General features: G+C 37.5%; 1 protein-coding gene across 9 annotated transcripts in view; it reads right to left on the bottom strand.

Moving 5' to 3' along the window:
- LRRC4C (leucine rich repeat containing 4C) overlaps positions 1 to 24,060 on the bottom strand; it is a 515,355-nt gene that overhangs the window by 347,944 nt on the left and 143,351 nt on the right. The window contains exon 1 of one of the 9 annotated variants that reach the window (XM_083836596.1): positions 8,832 to 12,609. The exons of the other annotated variants lie outside the window; for them this stretch is intronic. The gene's annotated coding sequence lies outside the window, so the exon portion shown is untranslated. Of the gene's footprint in view, positions 1 to 8,831; positions 12,610 to 24,060 lie in introns of those variants that run through there. 9 annotated transcript variants of the gene reach the window in all.

Here is a 24,060-nt window from a genome sequence, read left to right as displayed (position 1 = left end):
CTGTTTTCTCTTCAAAGGACTGATAAAAGTGCAGATTCATAATTATACCCAATCATTTTTAGAACACATTTCCACAGCAGCAGTTGAATAGACCTTACCGGTAATGAAACTAATCAAAATCATTAGAAGAACTGGCAAAACAGCTTTGGGAGACCACCAGCAAACATGGAAAGTCAAGTATTTACAGGAACAGAGTAACTCATAGTAAGCCAGTTCCTCATTACAACTCAGATTCTCTCAGGTCCACTGGATGTCAGGTGCATAACCCACTTGCATCTTTTCCCTTCGCACCTCTCTTAATTTATTGATGTGTCTCTTGACATTCCAAGTATGCATATATGCAATCTTACACATTATTAACCTGGCACCTTCTTGTAAAAAACATATTTTGGCAAGAATAATAGACCTTCCAGTATTCAACTCCTACCCAGTGGTTAAATAATACTTAATATTCATCTCAAACATAACAGAACCTCTTTTTACGATTTATCAATGCCCTGGAGCCAGGAGTTGCATTTCACATTGAAAACAAAATGCTGATCTAAGAGAAGAGACTGCAGATTTCACATTGTGGGAAAGAAGGAAATCAAGAAACAGAAAGGAACATAATTTAGCAAGTTAGATGACTAAATCTATGCCTAAAATAGCTCCACTGAAAGCAAAATGATTATTTTTAGTGAGGGTGAATTCAGACCAAAAATATAAGTTATTGAATTGCATTAGCAAACAGAGCTTTAGAGCAGGAAAACTGCTTGAATCTATAGTGGGGGATAAAGATGAAGTTGATGTCTCTCAAGGCCACCGCCTCACCTTTCTGTGAGGGACTGATGTCTGCAACATCCCTGCTGGAGTGATTCCCATCTCCTGTCTGGATAAACAAAACAAGGGAAAGGACAAAGTGTACTATAAAGAGATTAAGTGACGGAATTAAGAAACAGGGGAAAAAATACTGAAAACTCCTCGCTAGATCATCTTAGAGCTAGCAGATCAGACAATAATTCCGGCAAATACATTGCCCTTCTTCTCCAGTTATACTAGGATGTGGTGAGAAATGTGTTGCCACATTCAAGGAAGAACAGGCAAGGTGTTCAAACCCCTTTTCCATGAAAAACAAACAAACAAAAAAAAAAACCCACGGAATGGTTGGGATAGAGATAATGATGCAAGTGGGGAAAAATCAGTACTTTTCCAAATGGTCCCAACCTTGATATTTAATAGCTCTGCCACAAAAAGATCTCAAGGGAGTTTTGTATTCTGTATCGAGAGAGAGAAATATTTTCTGCTACCAGCAATATTTATAAGCACTGATGATTGGGTATATTTTGTCTACAGAAATTACCATTCAATCAGAAAAAAATGGCAATGTCGTCTTCTTTTCAGAACTCACCCTGGTACAGCCAAGGTTCCCAAACACCTCTATCTAAAATTCAATTATAATTGCAGGCTAAACTGTATTAAAAAGCTCAGGAAAAACATAATGAAACGGGATGTAAAGTATGATCTCTGTCTGGAAAATTTGCATAGTATAAACGACAAGACAGAGGAACACTCAAATTACCTATTTTTTTTTCCTCTCTGTAGAGGATAAATCATTAAAACAAGCTACACAGAACTCTGTTTGGAGACAGGGCTAAGTTGATAGTTCATTTATGAATTGGTCATCAGCCTAGAATTTACTTGTGAGGAAAAGAAAACAGCCTGCTGACTTAACTGCTGAGTCTATAAGGAAGAAAATTCAGAACTTTTCAAGGAGCATGAGAAACAGCTTGTAGTCACTGCTCTACTGTAAAAGAAAATAAAAAAATCTGCTAATGTAAAAACATGGCTTCACAGACACATAGAAAATATTCTTCAAAGAAAATCACAAAAACCAAAGAAGCATTAAGTTGCTCTTCAGTATGTCACAGTATGTCCAACAGTTATTAGACCACTGCTATGTGTATATAAAGTTCAACTGCACAGTAGGGATTTATACATCAAAAAATCCCCTGCCAGTGCTACATTATGAGAAATACGATTTTCATTATCAAGGATCCTATAAAACTAGTAACAGAAAGATGAATACAGGCTAAGCTGACAACCTTGGAAGCATATAACTTAGACATGAGTGATCTGAATGGATAAAATCTCAAAGAATTATACACTTAGAGGAAGGGTAACACAATAGTCAAAATCCTACATTCAGTGAAGACAAACAAGAATAAAATCTAATTATTTTGGAAATTGAAGTCTTCAGTTAAGAACCAGAGACACCAAAACAGACGATTACTGTTTTATATAAATCTAAAATCTCAGAAATAAAAGAGACTTGGTGTCAAGAAAGGATAAAACCATAATAGATAGAAGGGACCTGTTTTGAACAACCCTTACTACCATCTAGGAAAGGCAAGTAAGAAGTCTTAAGTAGCAGCCTTGAAAGTATTATACTTTTATTTAGTGTTGAAAGTTCTTTGAATTTCCTTTTTGACTGCAACAGAAAAAATATTTCAAAAATAAAATAATTAGCATTGGAAACATTGTGTTTTCTAGACCTTCACTGGCATTTGTGGCTTTATTCTGCATAATGTGTGCAGAATTTGCAAACTCAATGTGAAATATATTACTAATAAACAGATACACAATACAAATCCTAACAACTACCTATAATGTATTAACAAAATGCAGGTACTGAGCACAAATTTGGCTTTGTAGATATTTCAGTGTGCAGCTATCATTCTCCAGTGCAAGAAACATGTTTGTTGTGTACTACTTGAATCAAATACTTGTGAAGGCACGCAACTTACTGCAGCTCCATTCTGCTTTTACTGAAAAGTATCTCCAAGAACTCTCTAACATTAAATCAGATCAATCTCACTACATGAGATCACACTTACTGTAGATGATGAAACAAAGGTGCACAAGGGCTTTTAAATTTAGACACATTAAAAATGTAGGCGTCTTACAGGCTAAGTCACCAGAAATGCAGCTGTACATTTTCACTAAATATCAGCTCTACGATTGTGCACTTATATAACATCATGTCATACGATGGCTAGTAGTCTGCTCCTCTGAATTGGGCCAGGTCGCATGCTGTGACATAATATAGTGTGAAGTTCAAGTGGAGAACTCAGGACAAACTGATGAGAAGAACTGCACCTCCTGACCTCTCACATTGCTCATGGGCAGCCTCAGCTAATCCTTCTCTTCTGCACATTCCTGCTAGGCAGACCACTTAGCACAGGTATGGCTGCATGAATTCTCCACTGAATATGTGAGCCAGGAAGGGCTTTCAGCTCGTATTGCAGGATTGCGTCCTGGCCACACACACAGAATCAGGACGTAAAAGTAGCCCTTTACCCAACTGGGAGTTACTCCTAACTGTATCCATCCACTTACACCCCTGGGTAATTTAAGGTGCTCTGGTTCAGGAGGAGGAAGGAAACAAACCATTGTAGTTGGTATTCTGAATATGTTGTAGGAGTTTACTCTAAAAACACACACTGCTTATTTGGTGTCTAAAGCAGAAGAGCGAGCCAATGCTAATGGTTGTTACTAATTAGATTTTTAAAGAGCTCACTGGGAATTTGTGGCTAAAAATTACTGTGCCAAACTCCAAAGATCTGGCCATATTTTAACTGCTTGACTGTGTGACTGAAGCAGACAAAAATAGTCTTAAAATGTGGCATAATTATTCAGTTGTGTTACTAGCTACTACTCAATGTTAATTATGCATTAAAAGCTAAGAGTATTATTTATGACCACTTGGGGCAATATTTATTTATAATGTATACCCAGGCTTTCGGACAGAAGGCTGCCTTATATGTGCTCCATGACTTCAGGGGAAGAAAGGAGGTCCCCAGATTCTACTTCATATGTATAACACTAATTTCTTCTTGTATACTAAACATAAGCAGTCACACAAGCTCATTGTCTGATGTAAGAGATGTTCAACCACCAGTTGAGAGAACAAGCTGACATGTAAACCTGCTGTGCAACTGTCACCAACTCTGAACGCTCCTAAGAAAAGAGGATGTATGAAATACCTCCAACACCTTCCCTGGCACTGAAGTTCACAAAAAGATACATGAAACAATGCTATGAATTCATGCAGCCATCAGTCAATATGTGTCTTTCACAGTGCAATTTCACAAAAGACAGGGTTTTAATGAAATCTGCTGAGTTTGATTTTTACCAAGAACTTTTTCTGGTCACTGTCAGCTGTAACTAATGAATAGCTAAATTCCTGGAGAGAGTAGGGAAGGGGAGAGTGTAAAGGCTGCGAAGATTAACAGATGTGAACATTTGAGAGCATATGTTCAATAGCGTTTTCAAGGGCACCGCATCAAAACTATTAATGAATAGTAATCCAGAAGCAGATAAATTCGGGCAGGAAATATGTGGGCAGGAATCACATTTAATATAATTATAAGTTAGCAAGAACTGCACACATTGCTAAGCTACTGTTCATCCATGCAAGACCAGGTAACTCATGAGAAATCTAGAATAAATGCAAATGAACCAAAAATAGCCATTTAGGTTTGTTCCATATATAATGGAAATTGATTTAAACCACAATTTAAATGGTTTCAGACTTACGTATGCCAGTGCTTTTGAACACAGCAAAACAAATGAGGACACCGACAAAAGATATTAATAAATCCTTATTTCTGTTATGCTACAAACCCACACAATTTAGAACTGAAATAAACACATTTTCAACCAGCTCTCATTTACAATTATCTCTGGTCACTTCTCAATTGGTTAAGCATGCTTCTCTTCTTGCCCATATGTATTCTTACAGATGATATAAACTTGAAGGAATAGCTACTATTATTTATAAAGTTCCTGCCACAGAGAGGAGAGCACACCCTTCCCTTCTCTTTAACATAAGTCTTGGCACTTAAACCCTCTTCTAACCTCTCCCATCACACTTCTACCTCTGTCTTTCACTGGCAGGATTGGTTAATGACCTGTCAAAGGGCAAAGCACTTCACTCTTCCAGCACTCCAGGCTTTACTAAGAGTAGCCAGACTTGGTTTTGCTAAGGTTATTCCAAAGAGACAGGGAAAAATGTATTCTTATTTTGACCCTGGCTGCTGGTTGTGAGAGTAATATAACCCTTTCCACTATGTTACTGTGAAACCTTCTCAGCAGACATCTAACCTCTCCTTTTTTTCCACAGAGGCAAAAAGACTACAACAGGACAGCTGAGACAGCATTCTGTTTCCCCACGGAAAAAGTAAGGACTCAAAGCAAGCAGCTTGCAATACGGAGGAGAAAAATATTACGCCACCAAACCCATCATACAGTAAACAGATTAGGAATGCTGGAGGAGAAGCTAACTCAAAATCCGTGCTGGATATTTCATTGCCCACAGGATTTTTGAGGCACATCAGAAAAAAATGCCAACATCGCAGTCTCTAGGACCTCCATCAGTACAACTCCCAGTCATGAGATTAGCAGGTTTTTGCTAATAGCAGTTTAAATCTCCCTGCAGAACCACAGCTTCTGATCTATCACCCTGCAATCTGCATTTACTGCACACATCCTCTTTTTCATGTTTATATGAATAATTCCATTTACTTGTTGTTTTTTTCCTTATCACTCCATACACAGAATCACAGAAAATATTTCAATGTCATTGCAAACTGCAAAAAAGGAGTGATAAAACCTCCAAATGAGACACTGTGAATATACAAAGTAAAAAAAGTATCACGATAAATGCAACCTCTGTGTCTAGTTGAGAGCCTGATTTTGAAAAGGTGTTTGTTACAAATGCAATTCTCATTAGGTATGGCTGGAACTTCAGCCTCAGCAGCCAAACCTGAAGACGTTTAAAAGAAAGGTCACTAAAACCATCGATAGAAGCGTGCTACTCAAATCGCTGATCTTGACAGAGCTGGGTTAATGCAATGATCTGTATCATACGCATCACTGACAGCAGGTAACGTATGAGTAGAAGTGTCATTCAAGAAGGCTTCCAAATTCTCCCTTTTAAAATTAGACTTCCAAACCCACAGCATGTACCATGAGGAGCTATACTACTTTTCACCCTGGAAGATGTAAAACACGCAAAGCATTAAGACTGAAATATTTTTGCACTTGGATTGTCTCCCTGCTCTTCTGGATGATGAATGCTGGCAAAAGGGACAAAAACATTGCCCTACTACTAGCTATATAAAACTTTTATGGCAGCCATAATATACAAATCATTACATTAAAAGGACCACAGATCTATGTAATTTACAGCTCTGCTTCACCAGACATTCAAATTCCAGTTCAAATACAAAGTATAATCCCACTCTTTAGCTGATCTTCCTACCAAGTATTTTAAAATGGAAATTTGACTTGAGGAATTTGAGGAATTTAACAGGTAATGTAACTTTCTGTGAAATATAAAAGGTTTACAATTATCACCAAAAGAAAAGACAGGGTGAAAATGAACATCAAGGTGCTGAAGGAGCCTGGAAAGTGTTTTTTTTTTTTTTTTTTTTTATTATTTTAATTCTTGAGAAGAGAGAGAGATAAAAAAAGATGATGACTGGGAGCATAAATTGTTGTGTGTTGTGTTAACAGAATTTTAACCAAAGAACACTTCCAAGATAAACAGGACTCTCAGAAACAAAGAGAAAATATACCATTCGATGACAAAATGTATATTTCCTTTTCATCCAAAGAAGGAAACCAGCTGTTAGAAAACATGTAAAGGAAAGTTAGCTAAGAGAGCAGGAACCAAGAGACAAGGGGGTGTCTTAGTAGCAGAACAAGAGTTTGCAGCACAGGACTTACATCTCATTTACACCTTACAACTGATTCTTCTGCTGGGTCATTTGTAATTCAGAAACTAATTAGCACAAAGAGTATTTTAATGTTAACGGAGGCAAACGGGCTTCAAAAATCAGGCTTGTTTAATTCTCTCTCCCAATGTCTCCCTGTTAGCTGTCTTCCCTTGGTATCTTATCAAATCTGTGCAGAGTTATTAAATTCCTGGTAAAACAGCCCTACAGAAATATAAGCTTTTCTTAATTGTTTTTGTCGAACACATGACTCACCTCAAAGATGTTTCAACACAGACTAGCCCTGCCAGTCATACAGTTGCCCTGTTATCACAGCACAGTTTTCCTACACCTCTCCAAGTGCAGCCTGCAAAGTGGCAGCTTCAACACTGTAGGAATCCCTCCAGGCCCCCTCCCAAATCCCTCTATCCCTGGATCCTGGGGGGGGGTGGCTTCTCCATTGAATCTGGCTGACAAACCTCCTGCAATCCAGCACTGGCCTTAAAATGCTATGAGTGTTAAAACATGAGGGTTTGGTTATTTGCTTCCCTTTAAATTCAGGCAAACAACAACAACAAAAAACCTCATTTGAATTCAATTTCTACAGGGATAGTGGGAGAAGAATTTATTAGGCCACTCAGCCAGGCAGGTCCATAAGTGTTTTTTTTGTTTGTTTGTTTTCCCTCCCAAATTGTAATACTTGTTTAAACACTTATATTTCTCTACAGCAGGATAATATGTATTCTCTGAAGTCCTCCTGAAGGTGTTTATTTTCTTTTATTTCATTTTTTAAAGTACAAAGTTGGCAATTACCTTGACAAAGGACCAGTTTTCCAAAACTGATATATGTTAGAGGGACTTCAGAAACACAAACAGACAAAAGCAGACTACATTTCTATCTTAAGAATGGTGGTTATGATTATAACAGGATAGCCCTTTTCCTAAACAGAGTCATTGCCATATTTAAGGACTAGGTAGGACAAATTACTCTGCTTTGTCCTGCTGAGAGCATTAGATAACAATCAAGTCATTAATTCCTGGTTATTGTAATGTTTTTGAGACTTACTGCTGAAGGAATCTTCTGTCTTAAAATACAGAGGTTTGGCTAACTGCTATATAGGGGTTTTTTGTATGAAAAGAATTTTAGACCGTGCCAGTAACACCACCTCCCTTTCTACCAAACCTTACATGGGGAAAGAACATAGACTCTGTGAGACATGATGCCATCAGCTTCTCCTCACAGACAACCTGCCCTTTCCATTCCGTGCACGTACATGCATTCATCATCTCAGGACAACAAATTTCAGGCAACACATGCAAAACATATACTTAGGTATCTGAAAAACAAATGAAAAACTTTTTTCTTCCCCTAAATCATTATTTTTACAGAATAAAATAGGCTCCCCCTGTTAACAACCTAACACAGAAGAACGTTTAGGAATGTCTCAGGGCTCAGCATGTGTCAAATAGCAGAAAATGAAATCTCTCCAAGGGCACAAAGTAAACACACAGCCTGAAATTCACACACCGCCTTCACTGCAGCTTTTGTGTCCTTGAGCTTTGCCACTTAAAAGTATTCACCACAGACACTGTGCCTAGAGGAAGACACCTGACAGGAGCTATCAGAAGTACTCACAGGCCCTTTGCGACAGGACAGGACAGGACACTGAGCTACAGTGTTGATCAAGCTGTCTGTGTCAAAGCAGCTAACAGTTTAGGATGGTCAGGAGATGCTGTAATGTTGAGATTTCTATGCAGTCTCCCTTCACAAGCACACGCTTCAAACAAATTGTTTTGTTTTAAAAATTCATTGGGGGGGCGGGGGGGTGGCATCCTATCTGCTTCTGAATCAAAGCTTGACTTGCAGCAATAATGAAACTGAAGAGCTGTAAATTCTTCAAAAATAAAATGACAATAGAGTTTATTCTGAAGAATAACCCTCAAATGTAATTCAAATAAACAAAATGAAAACAACAGGCTGCATACTACAGGCAAAAGACAGCCCAAAGGCTGCATAAGACATTTAGCTCACCACGAGAGTTTAAAAAAAAAAAAAAAAAAAGCAGCAATACGTACATTTTGAGGGAACAGCTGTGAGCAGCTGCCTCTTAGCTGGCCACCCCACAGGGCGTCTGTCTGTGCAGTAGATGTGTTGGCCCACAGGTTGGTTGCACTTCTGTATCTTGGACCTTGCCCTCTATGGGGGATAGTCAATGGTAGACAGCGTATCGAGGGTAAAAAGAAAAAGAAACAGGCAAGCGGGGAGAGACAGACTGGTGTAGGGAACAAGATGAGTAGAATGGAGAGGAGGAGGTACTACAGCAGGAAGGCAAAGCCTGTAACCTAGATCAGCAAGAGTACTTAACAGCTGATCTCTGCATTTGAGATGGAAGCCTTGACAACAACAGAAGCTGTATTGACATTACAGCTTAAAAGCTGTAATGGTTGCACAAAGTACATTAGACTATGAGGACACTTGACAAGGGAACAGGTAATTCTCTCTCCTGTCCTTTCCCTGAAACTGCCAAAACTAAAGCTGTCATTCCTAAGCAGTGAGAAAAAATGAGACTTTTAAAAGGTTTCCTGGTACCAGAACAGGACACAATACCATTTTTTTCATTTTTTTTTTTTTCTTTCCAGTTCACACAGTTGTAGTCTCAGTGGGGAATCAAATGAGTAGATGATCTTGGAGACTAACTTAAGGCACTGTGACTGGTACAAACTGTTCTCTGTTGGTTTGTAAGAGAGGGGGAAAAAAAAAAAAAGAAGAAAAAAAAGAAAGAGAAACGAGTAGGGAAATCTTACCCTGTCCACTGTACCACTTTTCCAAAGATCACAAGATCACAGGCAATGCCAGCCATGACATTTCACTTTTTGAATATTTTATCATGGAAACCTTAAAACATTCTTTAGTTTCAGTTTTATTATTTGTGATAGTAAGGCAAAGTTCTTATTGGGAAAAAATAAAAAAGCTACCCTATTTGCCGTGCACCCACTAAAAGCAAACAAAACACTGCCTGCTGGTGTCCCATGAGGGTAAGCCAACATTTTAACGTAGGTCATTCAGCAGTATATAGCACAGCCACACAAACACACACACACAAAAAAAAGACAGCAAAAATACAGTACTTTGGGTTTAATCCTACTCTGTAGGTTCCCAAAAGAAGCACCTTCCACCAACCAAGAGTATCACCTCTAATGTTCTTTTTTGTACAAAATGGCTCAGTAAATGTGGAGCTTAATAGTTCCATTTTTCTTTCCTTAAAGCTAGTCTATCAAAAAATCTTTACTTTCTTACGCTGTACACACACAAGCTTAACTTCTATTACACATTTGATCAAGATTTAATCACTTGAACAGTAATGCAAAACACAGAAAAGACTTTCACGAACAAAGATATTAAACTTTAGCCAGGCATAATCAGCTGAGATACCGTTATTCTGTTTTTCAGTTTGTCTTCATATTAAATCGCTCTCTAATACTTTTATTCTGGCAAAACTACTATGATTTCAGTTTCATTAAAGCTCAAGCCCAGCCAACCCTTTTTGGCTGTGGGAGGTGTCAGGGTGGGGGGAAAAAAAAAGAGTGAAGTTGTTTAGCAGAGTATGTGATGACCACTTCAAAGCCATAAATCCTACTAAAGTACCTCAAAGAATAATGATCAGTCAGGACTTTAATCATCAGGAAAAGCTAGTTGAGAGAATAAGGAGGGTCCTAAGGGTAATAGTTGTAAAATGAAAGTGTCTACTGAGAGCATTTTTTTCATTACAGACAATTGAGCCATTTCTCAACCTTGTTTATCTTTAGCTTTTCCTTTTAGACCAGAGGGAGAGTAAGGGATATTATACCCATCTTCCTCCAGTGAAGTAGAAAGAAAAATGCTAGAAATGCTTGGAGATGAATAATGTTGCTTCCACAGATGCGCTTATGTGCCCTTTTTTGGGGGCAGGTTTTCAGGCTGTGCACCAACCACTGGTCCCTTGAACATCTAGCATCTGGCTGAAATCCAGCTTCTGTCCTTAGCCCGGGATGCACGGCATACTTTGGATATCCTGCCATGCATTTGTGAGTACTGCAACACATAATATCATTACTCAGATTATCCCCAACAATCGCCTTGTTTCCTGAGTCTTGAGCTGATTCTTCGTGCTGTCTTTTGGCTTAAATGCACCCAGTCCCAGAAGAGCAGGGAAACGTGACAGACATGTAAGATCAGTCATATGGATCAGGTTTGTTGCAGCTTCTAAAACCTTTTCACTATTTATTTTCTAATGCATAAAGAAAAAAAAAAGCTTTAAAATCCAGAAAATAGAAATAATTTTCTGCTCCTATTTATTTGAGTTTACAGAGCATTAGATCAGGTTTGATTGGATTCATGGTCCGCCTTTTGAACCAGAGATTGCCTCTAGCACAGCTCTGCTTCTGTGATGCTGTCTGGTCCAGCCATTAACTCCCATTGTGCAAACATGCTGTAGGAATACTCTGTCTCCAGGGCTTCAGGCTTCTTGTTCCATTTAAAAGAGCTTGCCTTAATCCCTGCAGAAGTTCCTTTGAAACTATTTTTTTTTTAAAATCTTTGTCCAATTCACCCAGTCCTGTTCCTGGAGATGTGAGAAAAGCACTAACATGCCAACCCCTTTTTCACCAAAGCAGCCATCAGTACAAAGCCTTCTGTAGCCACTATGGTGGGTTGGTTCTTGCCACCAAAATTAGAGTCATGATTCTGTACTCCATTGGAGAGCAATTTTCAGAACAATTTCTCATCTTCAAAGAGAATACACTCATTTCCCTAAACACCCGTCTCTGAAATCATGGTATATTACTGTCTTATCTGTGAAGCAAACCGGACCTACAGCAGCATGGTGTGATGTACTGATTTAATACCCGCAAAGTTAAGGTCCTCAGGTTAAAGATCATGTGTAGTAGATTCTGGTACTACAAAAGAGAATCTGAAGATTTTCTCTCCACTGAGTCCAGTAATGGCAACTTCATCTGAAATAATTTAGCACCGTTTGGTTTCCTTTCTTCTCCCAGAGAGTTTTTGCATAATAAACACCTTTGTATTTATTCTTGAACTTTTCCATAAGTCAAATAATTGAAATGATTATGAAATCTATCAGTTTTTACATAATAAATACCTTTGTATTTATTCTCAAACTTTTGCATAAGTCAAATAATTGAAATGATTATGAAATCTGTCTCTCCAGCAAAATGCTCAGTCACAGATGCTAGCAGTTTGTATAAGCTGTGGCTAAATTTTTCATTTATCTCTGTTGACTATTATTGCTTTGTAATTTGAAACTCTTGAAGACAAATTCCATCAACCAATTCATTTTATTGATTATAAACACAAAAGACCAGAACTGATCAACAGTTTGAAAGTATATTTTATCAACATTTGCTCTGTTACAGTTTAATAGCTAGTGAATATAATGATCAGTATACAGCACACAGTCTCTGGTTGTACTGTTGCCGTAGTACATCAATATGAAAGAGCATACACATGCTTTCCAGGATGTTTTTAATCCTATCTACTTATTTTAGGAACATGAATTGTAATGCATGAAACAAAATAATTTCATATTTGTCTGAAATTTTCATTAAAATTTGAAAAAATCAATACATATATTTCTTTTTCTGCCAAAAGAGAAAATTTATTATTTGATTTTAAATAAATTGCAAAGCCAAAGGCCAGAATAAGTTTAAATTACTCTTTTGGCAGAAAAACTACAACACAATGAGTGCAAAGCTTTCCACTTACTCAGGTTTGAGTGACCAGCTTACAGAATCGCATCCTGTTGTGACATAGATACCATGTGGTGGAAACCTCACATAGCGGGATGTGGACGAGGAGCTGAAAAAGGACAAGGGAGCCACAGTGCTACTCTAAATGATAATGAAAGATAAACCTGCTATATTTGGTAAAAATGGCAGCTCACGAGCTATTATTTAACAGCCCATTAATAATTAGTCACTGTGCTATCTTTCTTGCACAAAAGCAGTCTTTTTCAGGTTAAGAAAAAGAAAAGTTTCACATCTCTCAAGAAGAGAGAAAATAATCAGTAATTCTGTAGAACCTCCACTGTGTGTTTGCACAGCACACAGAAAACACTGTTCTCTTAAAGACAAACTAGAGAAGACGATATTTCAGTTCACAGAAGATTACGCAACATGCAGCAGCAATATTTTGTGTACAAAGTTATTTAGATTCAGGAAAGAATTTCAGAAGGACTTGAGAAGTGTTTTTTCAAGTACGGTCTTTAAAAGAGAACTATCTCACTCTGGTTTAGACACAAAATGATGGCTGGCTGTCCTCAGGGATCTGCCCTCTTAGATCATATTCTATCATCTAGCAAGTCATCAAATATATCTAGGTCATGCAATGCCCCATCTACCCACACGTTGGCCGAACAACTTTAAATATTTCATCGTATGGCTTTATATCCTGGCCCATTTCTTTGGGATATTTACAACATTAAAAAATCTTTTGGCAGTAAACATTTTATAATAAACATTTCCCCTCTCTCCAACACTGCTGAAGCCTGGCTGTTTCAGGACAGAACGTTGGATCTCCCGTCTCCCTGCCAAGCCAAAGATTTCCTCATTTTCTATGGTTTGTTTCTTCCCTGCTCCTGGGGAAACTTTTGAAAGCTAAAGACAAATCCCACAGGCTACCATTTATTTATTTAATAGGCAGCACTTATTTCTTTCATTCTCTGTGCGTTTATCTCTAATTTCGAAGATTTCATGCCTGATAGCCTTCATGGCAAAGTACCTACAACCGCTTGTCCATCAGGCCACTGAGTTGGCTGTGTCCTAACAGCACTGTCCCACCGAAGAGACCCGCCTTGAGCATCTCACTTGCAGCACATCATTCCCCTTACAGGACAGGGAGGGAAGCTGCCTGTAGCCATTCCGGTTTTGAGCCAGGCAGGGACAAGGCACTGTAAGCTACAGCGTGGCAGGGAAGCCTTAGCAAGAGCATAAACCCAAACAGAAGGAGCAAATCAACCCCTTTTGGTGTACGCATTCTCAATAAATTTGGTTATGATTTTCAGCCTATGATCCTTGTGGGTGTGAGAATTTATGAGAGCACTCGGAATAATACAGGTGGGAGAATTCAGTGGAAACATTCCAAATACAGGCCAAAAAAGAGGTGTGATTCGCAATTTTCTTTGAACAACTACGTGACATTTCTATTATTCATATATAAACTGCAACAGAAAATTTATTTCCAATACCAAAATGTTGGTGTAAACAAAATAGCTGTTTAAGGAACTGTGTAACATTACTGGGCAACTAGTTACATACCCAACATGCTCCCTTGTACCTCAGCTGAAGGGCACACATTAAATTAAGCACACTGATAGATTTATTAATTTTTGCAGTGTAAAGTACCTATCAAACACCTAAGATGGAAATATCCACAAGTCATATTTTTCACTATGAGAAAGAAAAGATACTATTAAGTGTTAAGAGAAATCTCATCAGAACGAGTGACATCTTATTCCTTAATTCTTCTTAATTCCTTAAAAATAATCCTGTATTCTTTTTCCCTCTGTGTCCAAACCAAGTACTAAATATCATTCCTATAGCAAATTACAAACAAAAACATTTTATAAAAATAAAATAAAAAATAAAATTGAAAGTTTTTTTTTCACTTCTTTGTGTGTGGCATCGTATTTTAGGCAAGGTGAAAGTTCCATACATCCATCTGTGAAATAAATATAATGTGCTGCTGCTGCAGCCAAGAGGTCACACCATCGCTTAGTCTTGTAGCTAGAAGAGACTGAAGTCCTTGTTTCCATTTACTCCTTGCTAATTTGGTAATATAAACTGCCAATACACATCCCAGAGGGAAATCCCTCACAAGCAGGACTCTGGGTATGGGCTGGCTGTCACCCAAGGGACATGCACAAAGTGAAATGCCCTTCTGACATCCCAGACCTCGCCACTCTCCCCTGTGTTGTAAAGCTGAGAAAAAAACACACATGGTGTTGTGATACTCTCAGAATAGAGATGAGCTCAGGAAGGGACCTTCAGATTCTGTAACCATCCACTTAACATGAACTAACAGCACAATTTTACACAAAACCACTGAGAACTAGACCATTTTCTGTCAATGTGGCTATGTAACTAAGTTGATCACAAGGTTCTCTCAGTGAAAAGTGTGGAAACATTGGAACTACAGATGAGGATCAAGTTCATGATCAGAAAACTCTAGATACACTTCCCCACAGCCTGGAATGGTTGGAACAAGGAACTTGATTATTTATCTGGCTGCTATGATAATGCTTTCCTAACTCACAAGCAACCAGAGAAGAAAAAATGCTAGAGGTTGAGAAACATTTAGTCACCAAGTGTTTGAATGTCACCCTAGCCTATAATCTAAAACAGACCAAAAGAAACGTAGGTCCGCTCCTTTTTATAAACTCAGACAGGCACATAGAATATGTCACACATTGAACGTATTTGAAGAAATACCTATTTTCCAGAGACTTTCCAACTCTCCTTAAATCTTTAAAATGGACAGTTTCAAAAGCAAACAAATTCTACCACCATGCAATAATAAAAAAAAAAAAGTCAATTATTCACAAGATTACAGATAATCGAGATGGAATTGGCCTTCCTTGGTAAGGCAAAGAAAACAAAAATAAATAAAATGAATCTGTTAAAGGAATAGAAGCCTCAGTCAATGCAAAATCACTTGGCAGATACAAATACAGTTTTTATTGCTGTTGTGCGTGGGGACAGGGGAAAAGGGTACCTTTTTTTTTTGTTCTGCTACTGCTGCTTGAAAAGATGACAGCCTAATAACATCCACCTAGAACTGGATTGCAAGTTTACATTACACAGCATGTGTTCTATTGTTATTGCACTCTGTGGTAGGATAATGGTTTTACTACACAGTGCCAGAGGCAGAAGATGCTTCTGAAAAATCACTTAGGCATCAACAGCGCAGAAGACTAATCTAATTTTATTTATTTATTTGTTATTATTACCTATCAAACATAGAAATTCAAAATGATTATTATTCAATAAGAGAAGCTAGAGTTTGCATATCTCTCTGCCATATCTCTCTACCATCATCCTGATATGGGAACATTCAACAACAGATCAGTGCAACAAGCTGCCTTCTTCAAATAAACCAACCAACCAAAACCAAAACAAACAAACTAAAAAAAAAAAAAACAGCATATCAGTGCCTTCAGAAGGCATTAAAGCTAAGAGAAATCAGGAATACAAGTCAAAGCTCATATCCATTATCTACAGATGGGTCATATATGATTCCTTAGGTCTCAAAGTGAAGCCTTTTTCGGTTAAGATGGGAAAACTGTCAAATAAATTCCAATGTAAAGGCTAGAACAGAGTGAACGAAACCAGCACCCATGGGAAGGGTAAAAAAATAAAGAAACTTGAAATAAGGAGAAAGACTCGTTTGTTACAGTGCCAAACATTTAGAATATATGAGACTTGTCCCCTGAAAACCCTTATATTAAGCATATGATTCTTCTAATGAAAAAAAATGATACTGAGGAAGAAGGGAAAATACAGATTGCATTCCTACAAAATTCTTATTTATTGATTTATGTTTTACAGTTTTATGTTTATATTTATGCTTGTGTTTGTCACATGCACACACATTCTCCTCTCTTCCCCACCTACTTGCAGTTTTTACTCAGATATAAGTTTTGTCTCATCTGAGAATTCAATCAAAGGGATGCTTCAATCCCATTACATTACCATTTAGTTTCACAAGAACTGTTTTATCAGCCTTTGCACCTTTTGGGTATTGTCACTTTTTATTTCTTTTTAACACTGTACCAAGTTAAATATAAAGTGAGGTATGGATGGGCATGCTAGCAACTCTCCCCATATGCAGGGCTCTCCTGGCCCCTTTTGGAAGCTCAGTTATGGGCCAGATTGACCGTCGACTCTTGTGGCCTACAAGCCCCCTGTAACTACCCTTCTGCTGAGCAGCTCTCTCCTGCCACTAGAAGCCCCAAAAGCTCACTGGGTGTTACCAGCATGGGGATGAAGACAGATTTCTGTTGTTTTTTCCATGGTGCCCCACAACATGAAATACTTTCCGAATTCATTTAATCAGATTACAAGCTCTCCTCATTTATTGGCCTTGTGAAGACAACAGTGTAGGTAGCCTGCTCTTTCTGGTCACTCTGGCTCGCTCATTCTGTCCTATACTAACCACAAGCACACTTCAATCTGCAACGCACACACTTCAATCTTTTCCCTGTATAACTGGAGAACTTCAACAGCCTGTAACATGTCAGCTCATCACTCTTCACATGAAGGCCAATTTCTAACAGTCTGATTTGCTTTCAAAACAAATCAGCATGGCAATTAAACATCTTCCCTTCAAAAGCCACAGAACTGGATGTTTTTGGCCTCTCTTTCTGGAGCCCGTGTCTGATGCAAAGACATCTTTCTGTCTCTGCTAACCTGCTCCTTCACAGCAGGTTAGCTAAGGAGCTGGCACAGAGCTCTCAGACTTTTGGTGGCCTAAAAACTTTCTTGCTGGGGAATTGCAGAAAAGTTTTCCAGTCACAGGATAGTGAATTGGAACTTGAAGAATGCAAAAAAGTTGCCTGATTTCTCTCATTTCAACTTTTCACCTGCTTGAACTATAAGGGTCTTTCTGTAGGTATTATACTTCCCAATCAGAAACACTGGTGCTTATAGAAGACAGAATGGAGAAGGGATTCCTCACGTAGCCTTCCTAGATGTGTTGTAAATTTACCTTCAGTTTCCTACCCTTTCAGTTTGCTTGAAAATCCAGGGTCTGGCCATTCTGTGCAGCTGGAAACTACTCAGTCACTGAGCAGGGTGGTGACACCGACCTCTGTTGTGCAACATCACAGAAAGCCTACTAGAAGACTTGTATCAAATTCATGTCAAATCTTCAAAACCAAGACAAGTTTACACTTCTTCATAAGATTGGCCTTAAGTATGAGTTTCCAGTACTATGTTTGACGTACTTTTCATAATTTTTTAATGTCACTAAAAAAAAAAAAAAAACATCTGAATGTGTTACTTTTAGGGAAACAAAGATGTTTAGCAAAATTATATTATTCATGACAATATAGGGCTCTGCCTCTCATAAAATGCCTTACTATTCCCTTTCTTTTCACCACTACCAGCAAACCTCAGACACCAACTCTCAATTTATAATACCCAATTTGATTCTACACATTACCTGGGTTAAGGGGCACACATTGGAAATTATGTGTAATTGACTGTAGCTGACTGAAAACAAGTCAATGTTTTGTTAAAACCAAGGATGTCGTCGTCATTCTGCACAAGGCTTGGCTTTTCATTTTCATTCCTCCAGTATCTGAGTAACGAAGAGCATTAATCGTGCAAGAATAAAAAAATAAAATAAAAAGAAAATAAAAACAAACAAACAAAAATCTCCTGGAAGGGAAGCAATAGCTAAAAACATTGAGCATAAGATAGAAACATTCAGGGTCTGCTGGCTCTGGAATTTAGATTCTTCAAAGCAAGAAAGCTTGTCAAGAAGTGTAATGCTTTTAATACTATACAGAATGCTGTGTGAGCAAGGTGTGATGAATTATTGTGAATTAATACTACAATTTTCAAGGTAAGAGCTAACTATATCAGAAATGTATTGCACACAATACTGCTGTAACAGTCCCTACTTGTCTTTTGCCTGCTTACCTGAGCTACCTGGCTTTTCCTTTTCATAGGTAGTAAAGCCAGAAGGAAGTACTTAAAGTATCATATGAAAAATATGGGAAAAAGAAAGAAGTAGGTGTATTGGCTCAGTACACCTGTATTATAAGAACGAAGGTTAAGCTTGCAAGGAGTTCATCTAATACAAAACCTCCAACTTCAGCCAACAAGAAACTGTAGAGATATGCCGATGCATGCCAGTGAATTACTAATAACTGAAAAGTCAGCATATGTGGGTCAAGACTTTGGGTTTTAGAACAGTAACAAACAACTGGAAAGTTTCCCATAATTTATCAAACTAATGCAAGTAAGCTCCTTCTCTCTAAGAAAAGTGGGTGGTTAGTGTGGGTACAGCATAACATTAAGCTTCTAGAAAGAGCTAATGCACATGATGTTACTATCTCCCTTTCTTTCAAACGTGTTAGTTTCAGGGCTTCCAGAATCATTCCTGTTACATTTCTGTTAATAGTTCATATGCTGTCACTGCATTGAAACTAGTGCTGCCATCAAAATAACCAGTACTGTTTCAGCATAATGTTGTGTTCCCACACTCGGTGCTATAGATCTGCTGTTTAGAACAGAAGCAACTCAGAGCACAAACCAGTTTTGCCCTCCTTGCTCAACTCATGGCATAGTTGTCACTGTTGCAGTCTCACAGTCAGTAAACGCAATTTCAGAGGTTCCAACTCAATTCCAGCCATTCACTGATATTCTCAATACAGATTAGAAACCATTTAAGCAAATATTCGTAGGAATGCGCTTGAAACAGAGCTTCTTACCTGGGAGTAACAAAGTAGGGGGAAAGAGAGGCAGCCTCAAGAGCAGAATTACACTGAATTCGCCAGAAAAACAAAAGATGTCTGGGTTTCCAGTGTGCTACCACTACTCTAATAATAATAATCCAGAAAAACTGTAAAGTACAGAACTCCATTAGCAGAGATGAACAAATAATGTTAAGTACGAACAGGTTTTTTAATATTTTTTAATCTGTTCACATTCCCTTAATTTTCTTTCCAGTTGTGTATTCTGTTTAATGCGTTTATTGCTGAGAACATTTGCCAAAATTATGTTTAAATTCATTTAATTAAAATTTGTAAAATGCTCTAAGATTCATAAGCAGGGAGATTCTATTGAAGTAAAGTATTCTAGCAAACCTGAGAAAGATAAGAACTTAACAACTGAAGAAGATTTTTGTCATTGATCAGTGGGCTTTGAATAAGGCCAAATTTCTACTTTGCTTTCAAATGACATGCTGAAGGAAACACTACTCCACTATAATAGCTGCCACTAGTTGAACTGCAGTGTCAGCTGAGGAATGTCTCTTGGTGTACATGGATTTAGGGATCTCTGTTATTTTGATACATGAGTCAAATTTCATCTTTAAAGTATTAAGACTTCATCCAAGTTTAAGGTTCTTCCCCTATCTTAACAGAGATAATTGATTTTCTTACTTTCTTTTACACAAAGAATTCACAGTGATAATGAATTCCCAAAGAATGCCCCTGCTGAAGTTAGAATTATTGGAAAATTATTGCAGAGATTACTTCTTTTTCTGAAATACATTGTTATAATTTAGAGTTCAGTGGAGCTTTCTAAATGCACATAGAAAATGTGACACTGCCAAAATTGACAGCATCAAGTGCAAATATAGAGAGCTACAGTTAAAAAAAAGCATGCAATTTACACTCTTAAGCTGGCTGCCCTCACTCTTCTGGAGTTACAAACCTCAGCTGCCACTAAATTGTCAAGTACTAAAGCAGCCATGTTCTGGGACTGATCCCCGCTGATGACTGTGATTTGAATTTCTTGGTATTTGAAGAACATACTCTGCTTATGAATTAAAGAGGTATTATTTTTTCTTTCATTGATTCTCAGGAGGCAAGGGGCCTTTCAGATAGCTGTGTTTACACAACCTGGCAAGAATCCTCACAAAAAAATTGTATTTTATCCTTGGATTTCTGCTTCAGATGTGTCTTCCCTGACCTCCTGTTTCAAATCTGTTGTCTTTGTTATTCAGCCTTAATTATCTAACTGTTATTATGCCCTGTCCTTCCCCCGAAACCCTCCATCTGTGACTACACATAAAATTTTCATTTCTTTCTCATATGCTTCCCAGTCATTCGTCATCCCATTTAGCATTTTTACTAACTCTACCTCTGCACTGCCTTTAACACCATACAATTTCTGTACTTGAATTGCTTGCCTTTGCATTATATACAGGCCCAAACATACTATTAACTGTCTTGGTGACTATAAAAACTGTCTTTCAAAATGTTTTTTTCAACAAATAGGCAAAAAATTGCCAAGTACTACGTATGAGAAAAGAGGAGAGGGGTGGACTATAAAACGGAGCTGGAGTACTATAAGCTTAAAAAGTCAGAGAATGGTTAGAGATTTTTAAACCACTTGCATTAATTCAACATGAAATTTTGACAAACATGAAATGTACTCAGTGTCTTGTAAACACATTATTACCTGTCCCCTGCGTACATTAAAATCATGTTCTGTCCTTTAATCCTGAGTATATGTAAAATGTACATTCGGCTACAGAATTTCCTTTCTTTCACTGTGGTAGTTCAGAGACTCTACCTCATAAAAATATGCACTTAGCATGCTAACAGTGCACCCCAGGGATCAGTAGTGGGTCCAATACTGTCCAACATCTCTTTATTAATGACCTAGATAATGATCTAGATAATAAACACTTCAGAAGCAGGGTATTTGAACAAAATTTCATTTCTCCATGCAATATGTACACACAATTTCTGAATGCACTGAAATTCCAATAAAGAATTTGAATCTCTTTGTACAACCTACAGGAATTCCATGAATTGGTATAAATGTCAAAATCAAAGACCATTCATCATGACTACTGAAATTACTTTCTTTTAGTATCTTGCAAAATATTTTCCCCTGAAGAAAACCATAATTGTGTATTCATTTATCCATTTCATGCAATGTTTTTTTCACTTGGTATGTGTAGAACCTGTGACATCAAATCTCTACAGAAAATTCTCAAGTATCAACATACACTGCTAGACAGCCCACAAGATACACAGCTTTAGGAAAGTGCTGAGTTGGGATGCAGGAGGATATCTGTGCCCTTAAGTACATGTTTGCACACATTAATGCAACAACCAAAACCTTCTTTTTAATATGTAAATTGTATTGGGAACATAGCTTAGCAGACTCCCTTGAAAACACATTTCAATGTCAAGAAGCTGATAAAGTGTCAGACATTTTTGAAGCATCTCTGGCACTGGAAATAATGATATGGTCTCCATTCATAAGATTTAATAAAGTTATAATTTTAGAAGAGTATGGAGAAGAATGAGGCATATAGCCAAGAAATGAATTTCTGTCTCAGATCCCAAACTGTCCTTTTGTTTTTTTTTTTAATTACAACTATTTCTTTCCTGTCAGGGGAACGGTATGACCTCACCTTTGAGAATAAGACCAGGAAAAGGGAGAAAAGGAGAGTTAATTCCTGTAAAAGGGGAAGAAAAAAAAAAAAAGGAGGTCCATCCCACAGTCATAACCAGTCTCTCTCTAAAACTTGAATGTTTGTTGTGGTTACCCTCTCTCCTTTTCTGGTCAGGAAAGAAAAGGAAAATACACAGTAACATGGAAGAAATGTATTATGTTCTACAAAGATCTTGTCCACTTGACAAAAGGGTTGTGGTTTTCATTATAACTCAATGAAAATTGCCATAGTATTCACTCTGAACTACCTTCGAATTTACCTGGTCTTCACAGCTCATATTCTCCTGAAGGTCAAAGCCAAGTTTCAAAACAGTGATCTATACACTGAAAACTCAACTTTTTGATCTGTGCATTGCTTTCCAGAGCACGGATGGTTAGAAAAACACTAATGTATTGACTGCCTTTTTTTTTTTTTTTGATATGCAGTGTTTGTTAGCATTGAAGAGCAGAGGCTAAGAAGGGCAAACAGAGCACTGCCAAAAACATAGCGTAAAGGCTACTGACCACAGGATGAACAGCTGCTGACTGAACCATTTTCCATGATGAACTGATACAAGATTCAACCGTAAGGATGACTGAACTAACTTCAACACTATTTCTTGTGTCCTGAGGCTCACTGATGTACACAGGAACCTCGCTGAAGCTCTGCCTTACCAGAGAAAGGAGATCTATTCAGTACTGAACAAAAAACAGTTGCTGGAAGTGATACTGAGTGCAGGAAATATTCAAGCAAAAAAATAAGATGTAACTACTAAGTTTACCATTTATTACATTCTTAATGGATGTAACAATTGCTAAGGCAGCAAAACTATGACTACTAGCAATAATATATTTGTTAGGTACTATCCATCTACAGATGCACATGAACAAAATGGAAAAGCGGTCTTCTCCATCATCTCTTGAGAGCTATTAAGGGAAAACAAACTGTAAATATCCAATTGTAACAGATGCCAGGCCTCATGAATATATCAACTTTCATTCATGAACAGATATTTTGAACAGCCCAGTGGGAGTATGCACATTTCAATAAATATCCACATGCTCCAAAACCAGCAACACTTCTTATTTTTAAGAGGACTGCTACATTAGAAAGATTATTACAAGAAAATACTCAAGGGGAAAAAAAAAACAAGCTTTCCTTTGTAATTAAACTTTCTTTGAAACTGAAACAAAAGACTTCCTGAAAAACGGACTTCTAAAGCTCTCAAAGTAGTGCTCTCTCCTAATACTTCTGCAATATTTAGCAAACATTTCTAACATTTGACTTTGCTCAAAAGCACAGAAACAACTTCGTTCTTCCTGCTTCCTTTCCAGGATCGTTTTTTTTTGCACTATAATAAAACAAATGAATAAATAACACTTTGTATTAGAAATTGTGTGGGCTTTTTCTCTCACTCACCACATGTTTCCTCCATTCACCTGCCCACAAGAAGGTCTTTAAGAAAAGGTCAAGTTTCTTCTTTGGATATTAACAGTATGAGATTTATCACAAAAAAAGGGTGTTATAATACATCAAATTTCTCTTTATTCTACACATCAGTTTTCATGAACCTGTTACCAGAAGATGTTATTTCTAAGAAAACTGTTTCCATAAACTCAGAGTTACTTGTCTGAAACAAATTCAGAAAAATTTCAACTAATCTTCCAGTCAACAAGAAAAATGACATTCCAAATTCTTTTTCCCAAATGTATCACCTCCCTCTGAATTTGTTGTTGATGGGTGAAAAGTATTTCTAGAATTTCTGATTTTTTCCATTATTTTCAACCCACAAATATTTGAAAACGTGTTCCAAAGCAAGACTAAATTCTTTTCACAAGTAGAATAACTTGCTGCACATGGAAAAACTGACAGAAGAGGAACAACCAGATGAAACAGACGGAAAGAAAAAAGCTCTGACTCAACCGGAAAGAGACAGAAAAGGTCTTTCTCTAACCTAAGAAGAAAATGTGAAAAAGTAGAAAGATTAATCTAAAGGAGAAGAAGCAAATATGATTTAAGTCTCACTATTTGAACTCGAGCCAAGTGTGAGAGAAAGTAAAACGCCAAAAGACAGCCAAAAGAAAGCACCAGCTATAGACACAATGAACAGTGGTGCGGTTGGGAAACTTA

Source organism: Anser anser (assembly GCF_964211835.1).
Source record: "Anser anser genome assembly, chromosome: 5".
NCBI lineage: Eukaryota > Metazoa > Chordata > Aves > Anseriformes > Anatidae > Anser > Anser anser.
Note: the sequence above shows the minus strand (reverse complement) of the source record. Positions and strands in the feature narration are given on the sequence as shown.